Source organism: Nylanderia fulva, unplaced genomic scaffold, assembly GCF_048542155.1.
Source record: "Nylanderia fulva isolate GAGA-0341 unplaced genomic scaffold, ASM4854215v1 Scaffold108, whole genome shotgun sequence".
Classification (NCBI taxonomy): domain Eukaryota; kingdom Metazoa; phylum Arthropoda; class Insecta; order Hymenoptera; family Formicidae; genus Nylanderia; species Nylanderia fulva.
Window position 1 is genome coordinate 280,851 of NW_028189280.1, and position 7,354 is coordinate 288,204.

Consider the following 7,354-nt stretch of genomic DNA (forward strand, 5'->3'; position numbering starts at 1 on the left):
CTAGCATCATTGACACTTCCAAGAATAAGCTCGTCTAAATTAAGCCTTGATAACTTTGAAAGTAGTGTTAAGAGTGATGACTCGGTAGAGGATGTAATGTCTGTAAAGTACCATAAGATAATACCCAATCTTTTTAGCTCCTTTGGTGGGTTGTCCAATAGTATACCCAGTTGAGACTTGATCATATCAAGATCTGGGTTCCCCAATTTTATCCCAAACTCTTTAAGCCCTCCAAGAAATTTATTGATATTTGGTGATTTATTCAAAATAAGTGAAGAGTCACATTTCAAGACAAGACTTGTCAAGGAATAGTGTTCCTTCAATATCTCTATACTCTCAGCATTGTTACAATAAAATCTCGATATATTTAACACTTGTAGGTGTTCCTGTAACATACACCCTTCATATACAAACTTACAGTCTTTATTTGGATTAGCCCAACCCATAATGTTAGAAATGTAAAGTTCACTCAACGAAAGCTCAGAGAGTTGTTTGAAACCACCTTCTTTCATTTCTTTAGCTGTAAGATCTAGTATTTTCAAATGTTCTATTAACACATTACTCTGAAGTATTACATCTAGGTTAGAACATGCAACAAACTTCAGTCTGACCAACTCAAAGTTTGCAACACATTGTAACTCCTCCTTTGATAGTTCAATTCTCCTCACTTCAAGCGAGTTAACATACTTCAAGTTATAGAAAACTATAAGTTTTCTCCAAAAACTATTTATCGACTCTGTATCTTTGTTTCTAAGATGGGTCAGAACATGTGGTTCAATTATCAACCCCTTTTCCACACTTATTATAGTCTTTTCGTTATTTCTTCTTATGTCTAATACCCCTTTGACATTCTCACCATCTTCACAAGTCTCACGAATTGTCAAGTTAAATTCATCCAAAAATGGGTTAAGCAACATCTTCGTCATATTCTTTCTGGGAGTCTCTTTATTTTTATTCATCAATTTATCATACTCTCCCTTATCTTTCTTTCCTATAAATATCACCATTTTATCTAAAAACCTCTGGTACAACCTCTTACTTCCATCTCCGAGAGGAAAAAAGCCGACCAATGGTAAAAAAGACATCAGCTATGGACACTTTCTCCACACAATCAAATGATGGTTCTTCTTTGTTCAACTCCAGAATAGCATCAAAGACGTTTTTTGACACTTAAGTGTTTATACCATTCTCTTCAGAATAAGATTCTGGACAAAATTCATAATAATCTTTTATAAATTCGCATATCTCAACTTCATCAAAACTCATAAGAACCTTTTTTCCATCTATAAAGTTAATTCCAATTGTTCCTTCTTTACTTCCACACACAACTTGTAATAACATTGGTGTCGTGTGGTGGGCTGGATGGAGAGGTTCTTCAGTTAAAGGAACATCTTTATTTATTATTTTCTTGCTCATAGATAGTCCCGAGTTCCTAGGTATTAAATTCAAACCCTCTTTTATACTTTCTTTCCCACTTTTGGCGGGAAAGAGAGGCTAATCACCTGTTTAAACAGGATGATTATACAACAACTACACCTTACAATCCATCTTGTAATGGCATTGCTGAAAGAATCAACTCACAATTATCTAAGGGGCTTAGATGTTTAAAAGGGGTGGAGCTTTGAAAGCTGTGAAGAAATTGAAACTGCTATAAATGAATCTTGCATTCCACCTTTAAATATGTCTCCTGTAGAGGCTTTAGGAAGGAAAGGGTTTTTAAAAACTACAAATCAATTCCAAAAGAAAGTAATCGGGCAAGAAAAAGGGGATAGTACAACGATTAAAAGGCCCCACAAGATGAGATGCTGAAACAACCACCCGTGATATTATAAACACTACTTGTTGTACAACAGAATCACTTACCAATTTCTAAGGGGGGTCTCAAGTACAGGAAGGGGGGGGGCATTACCACCTTCCCAAACACCCCGGAACAAGGAAAAACAACGCGGGTGGCGACATCCCTAGTCAAAGAGCGCGGGGGACAAAAAAAAAAAAATTCATCACCATCCAACAAAAAAACGGCCCCGTCAACAAAGCAACAACACAAAGAAGAGTAGTCATTTAAGGAGATACTCCAAATACCACGATCATTTCCTCCCTGGTAAAAAAACCTATCACCAAAAAAAAAACAATCCCCCACAATAACAGGGGAGGGGGGCCTGGAGGGGGGGGGTGGCCAAGATACGGCAACCCGATGTGGGGACTCAAAAAAACTACTCAAGGGGGGCCGTTATTAGGTGAAATATCTGGCTGAGAGGTAATTAAACTGCCCTTAAGGTGTGTGGAAAAGATCCTGATAAAACTAAAATGGGTAAGAAGGCCTAAGTCAAGTAAAATTTAAAGTTACAACATAGAAAAAAAAGAGGGGGGGGTGGAAGAAAAAATAAAAGAATAAAAAGTACCGAGTGATCTAGTAAAGACCTCCTGTACTGGATAATAGGAACACTCATCGAGGAATGGGGGAAAGAAAAAAAACAAACAAAAAAAATGAAAAATAAATAGTGGGGCGCTTGAGTAGTACGAAACGCACAAATGACAAGCAACAAAATTGGAATAAAAGAATTTCGGTCAACTTGAATTCTATAAACCTATAAAAAAAGATAAAAATTACTATAAAAAGTCTACAAAGCGATAACATTTTAATGTCAAAGAAATAACCAGATCAACCAATGACAGGTCCTAAAACAATTAAGAATCAGAATTATCAGTTAGAGCCTGTAAATGGGAAAACATCGGGATTGCTCACTCAAGGGGGGGGGAAAAAAGCTAAACAAGAAACGGGAACAGACGCACACAAATTTAGCCTTTTTCGGGCCCTATAGGTCTTAGGGGGGGGGGGGAGAATGAGAGAAGAGTGGAAAGTCTGGAAAGCAGGGCTAAAAGAAAATCAGCAAAAAACTTTCCATGTACCATAAATATATTACAAACCATCATATATGAAGTGTCCTTAAGAAATTAGAAAGGAGGCAGGAACCGGGGAAGTCTCTACAGCACATAATCTCTCTATCTTATAAGATGTATAAGGTGAGCTAATCTCTAAAATGCATCCGTTTGCATTGCATCTCCTATAAATACTGATTCATTATCCTCTACAATACATAAAAGCTTGTTCTGAGTTGTTAGTTTACCAAGTGACATCTCTGAGGGTCATTCTTGGGTAACAGCGGAAGGTGACATCCACAAGTTCGGAATATTCTAGTGCGCTGGTACTACAAAACCAGGCATCTAAATCTATGAATAGAGAGAATTGGTAAAATAATAAGAAAAAAGATCCATAGAGCCCACCCCAAAGAGGGAAAGTGGACAGGGGGGGAGATAACGGGAGCAGGGAAAAGCCACAACAGCAGAAGGGTGAAAAAGCAACGTTACCAAAGTGGATAAATAACACGCAAAGGAAAAAACAATGGTAAAGCGATTAGCCGACAGAAATGGACACCTAATGTCGGCCACACAATCACATTGCTGGATAAACCATAGGAAGGGGTTGGATAAAAATAGTTGATAGGATAACACCGCAGTTAAAAATGCACAGCCAATAGGTGAAATGGGTGACGTACAAGTGAAAAAAAGATATTTGAATGCGTGCTGAAAGGGGTAGCAACATCCAATAACGAAAATTCTCCGGGTCAAAAGGAAGGGTGGGAGTATGTCCCCTGGCAGGGAGGAGCACGAACAGGGAATGCAGAATAAGTGTGGGGGGTAAGGGATGGAACAAGCGGTTCGGGGGTTGTAGATTGCGGTAACTAGTAAAAAAATGCGATCGGTCGTAAAGGGGGGGGCATTTCGTCAGGAATCAAAGATGTAAAGTGACGAACGATTAACCAAGAGAACGTTGGCCTCAAAAAAGCACAATTCCCGAGTTGTAACGAAAGCTCTCTTAAAGGTTAGAGAGATATCAAGAAATATTCTTATTAATGAAAAAAGGGAAGAAGTATACGGCAATTGCAAATTCCGGGATAAGGAAGATAAAAAAGGCGATGATATACTACAACAAAGTTGAAGGGTGATATATAGGGCATCTTTAAGCTCTAAAGAAAATGGGGGGGGGGGTGAAGGGTTGGAGGGGGGGGTAAGGAGCAGGGAAATCCAATTTGGGCAACGAGGGTGTAGGAAAAAATGATGTCCAATCACTGTAGCGGGTAGGACATGGGTGGCCAAAAAGTAAACAAAAATAACGAGTGGCGGCACACAAGAGGGGGACACGGAAAATAAAAGATAAAGTCGATACAATCTGAAAGACAACTGAAACAGGTGGGTAGGAAAACATAACACATATGCCGGATAATGACTATAACACGAACTAGTTTAAAAAGAGTAGTTGCTGAAGTTGTAGTCTGAAACCAATGACCACACCAGACAATGCGTTACTGTGCGTATGGAACATGGTTGCCATAGAGATGGGTTCGCGTATAGAGTGGGGGGCAAGGACCATGTTGGTCCCTGGCAATTGGACAAAGTCACGGATACCTAAGGATATATCGAAATATCCTGCGCCGTGACATCGAATGGAGTGAATATCTCGAACAGCAAGATAGGAAACACGAAATGGGTATCAGTTTTGTAGTGCACAATTTTATGTAAGGATAACAATACGACTCGGCCCAAAAGGGACAAAACATTTCTTCTCAACTAGATTGGTAGTGACAAATGGAAAAGATCAGTTCCCGTGGTAATGACAGGATAATAAGTCGAGACAGGAGAGGATGAAAGGGCTTGCATAATTTAATGAGAGTTACGGGTAGATAAAAACACGAAAATTAAACAAAGTGGAGGATGTACGCGGTGTTTGGTGGAATGGGGAATGGCACAAAACAGTAGTTTGAGTGATGGGTTGAGGGGGGGTGATGGGAAGGCTAGGGGGGGGCGTGATGATGGGAAGGAAAAGTGCCACAGAACGGGATGTGGTGTGTATATGAGGGATTACGGAGCTCGGCGTTTTGTAGTGGGTGATGAGGATAACAGATGACAGGATACGGGTAAAGACTGAGAAGCTATTGAAAGTGTTTCATCCATAAAGAAGCTCAGGGGGGGGTGGTGGGGATAGGAACGGCCAAAAAGGGGCAACAGGAGAATGAGGTGGGAGGAAAGGGTATAAGGTTCCGTTGGAGTCCTAATGGTGGAGTGTACTGCAAAACAAACAGGGAGCAGAGGTTGACAATAGTAAAGGCCTTATGCTAACGGGAATCTTACAGAAGAATGCAGCGCATGATACCTGAAGAGCAAGAAGTGGCGATAAACAATCAGTCCCTGTCGCATTCTTTTGCGGGGGAGCGACTTTTTGATTTTGGATGAGGTGCAGATAGGTCGCTGGGTGCAAACAGTGTGGATGCTCTTTGTGTGGTGAGGGATGTTTATTGGCAATACAACACAACGTTACTTAAGTGTGTCAATAAAACTAGTGGGTGGCAGCGGTGGAGATTAGAAGACTATCTAAAAACGAACTCGATGGACTGTATATGTTAGAGCAAAGCGATAAAGTAACAAGGTTCCGTATGAAAGGGTAGTGACAAGGGGGGGGAAAAGGCGTGAATGTAAGTATATGTACGGGTTACCAACCTTATTAACCAAAAACTATCGAAAATGCTGGACTATACTCAGTTGATCATCAATATAAAAATACGTAGATTCTGGGTAAATACAAAGAAGAAACAATAAATAGAAATACACTCATACGCGTAAGTCGATAGCAAATGTAAAAACATAAATGGCATAAGTGAATCGTTAGAACAAAAAAAAGAGGAGGACAGGGGGTTTGGGGTCAATGGGTTGGGGGAGGGGCAGGGGTGTGAGGTCAATAGCAGCCTTGAATATGTTAGTATGAATGTGGGGTTGTGGTCAAGTAGTGTGTCTTTGGGAAACGTGGGTTCTGATTGGATTGGTGTCTCGCGACAAGTGGACATGATAGTTCGGGGGGGGGGGGGGGAAAAAAAGTGTTGGAGTGGCACCTACTGTATAGGATAGAGTCGGTAAAAGGTCATCAAATGGGTGTATTTTTAGTGAAGGCGTGATTGGGGGAGGCTGTGTGTAAAAGGCGGCTTCAGCAGCGAGGATGTCGAACCGGGTGGCGGAGTGGGGAGAACCCCAGTGGGGGGAGGTTAGTCGATCCACCAAACAAAGCCTAGTACAAGGCCAGGTCGGATCGGACACATCAGCGGTGTGACTTCGCGCAAGCCACGGGGGGGGGGGACGCACAAGAACAAAAAAATAGGCAAAAAAAAATTATTAATGGAAATACAAACCACACATAGCTTGTACTTCAAATTGTATTTATTCATATAAGCTTATCTTTCGCTCCCAACCGGGGCCTATTAGTTTAATGGTAGAACACCACTCTCGTAAAGTGGGAGCGGCGGTTCGATTCTGCCATAGGCCTTTCTTTTTTAACACCCACTCCCCCTTCTCCGTCCCATGGAACAAGAGAAAGTTATTATTCTACAAACACCAAGAGAAATACAAGAGAAGGATCTTCCTCCAAATTTAGAATTAAACAAGCCATTTCTAGTTAATAAAGCCGAGTACTTCTCGAAGAAATAGAAAATGTAAATTTTGATATTTGCAAGGAGGGACCACAAGATGATACAACCACACCGGTGAGAGCAAGGACGTATCTCAGAGTTAGAAAAACATAAACTTTAATAAATCCCCTATTTCTCACCTTTCTTAAAGAACCCTAAAATTCTAATAGAACTCCTTCTCTTCTGGGATAGCACCTCCAAGTTAATGCTTGATTTCAAAGAGCTGCTATACAACCTCTGGGTAGCTCCAAAGTATTCATCATAAAACTCCAAATCATCCCTTACTTTATATCCCTTGATCTCTCTTCCAAATCTCCTCTTTACAAACTCCTCAACACTCTCCTCATTTAAATCTATCTTGTAAATCTCTATAATAACACCACACTCCCCTTTCCCATATAACATACACAGAGTTAGATATTCCTGTTCCAAATACTCGCTATTATTCATTGATACCCTTAATGTATCCAATAACAAGGAATTAGAGCTATAAAAATAAATACTTACTCCTTAATTTACAGAATATAGCACATATTTTATTTCTTTCTATTTCATTTACCACAGCTACACTTTGATTTAAAATGTATTTTAATATTAGAAATGACTTATCCTTAAATGCTTCTATTTCTTCCAGTATTTTTATTATCAGCGAGATGTACTTTCCATCTATTTCATTTGTTTGGATGTTTTGAGTATCTCTCTCTTCGTAATATAAAATCATCTCATCAAATATCAAATTTTGATATCCTCTGGGATAGATGGTGATCTTCTTATCAGATTTGGTAATAAAATCGTATTGAAAGGATTTCTTAAGAAATAAATAGAATACATCCGAGATA

General features: G+C 39.8%; 1 non-coding gene across 1 annotated transcript; it reads left to right on the forward strand.

Annotated features, from left to right (window-relative positions):
• Nucleotides 1-6,302: 6,302 nt before the first annotated feature.
• Nucleotides 6,303-6,373, forward strand: TRNAT-CGU (transfer RNA threonine (anticodon CGU)). The gene has a single exon. It is a non-coding gene; the product is annotated as a tRNA-Thr (tRNA).
• Nucleotides 6,374-7,354: the final 981 nt, after the last annotated feature.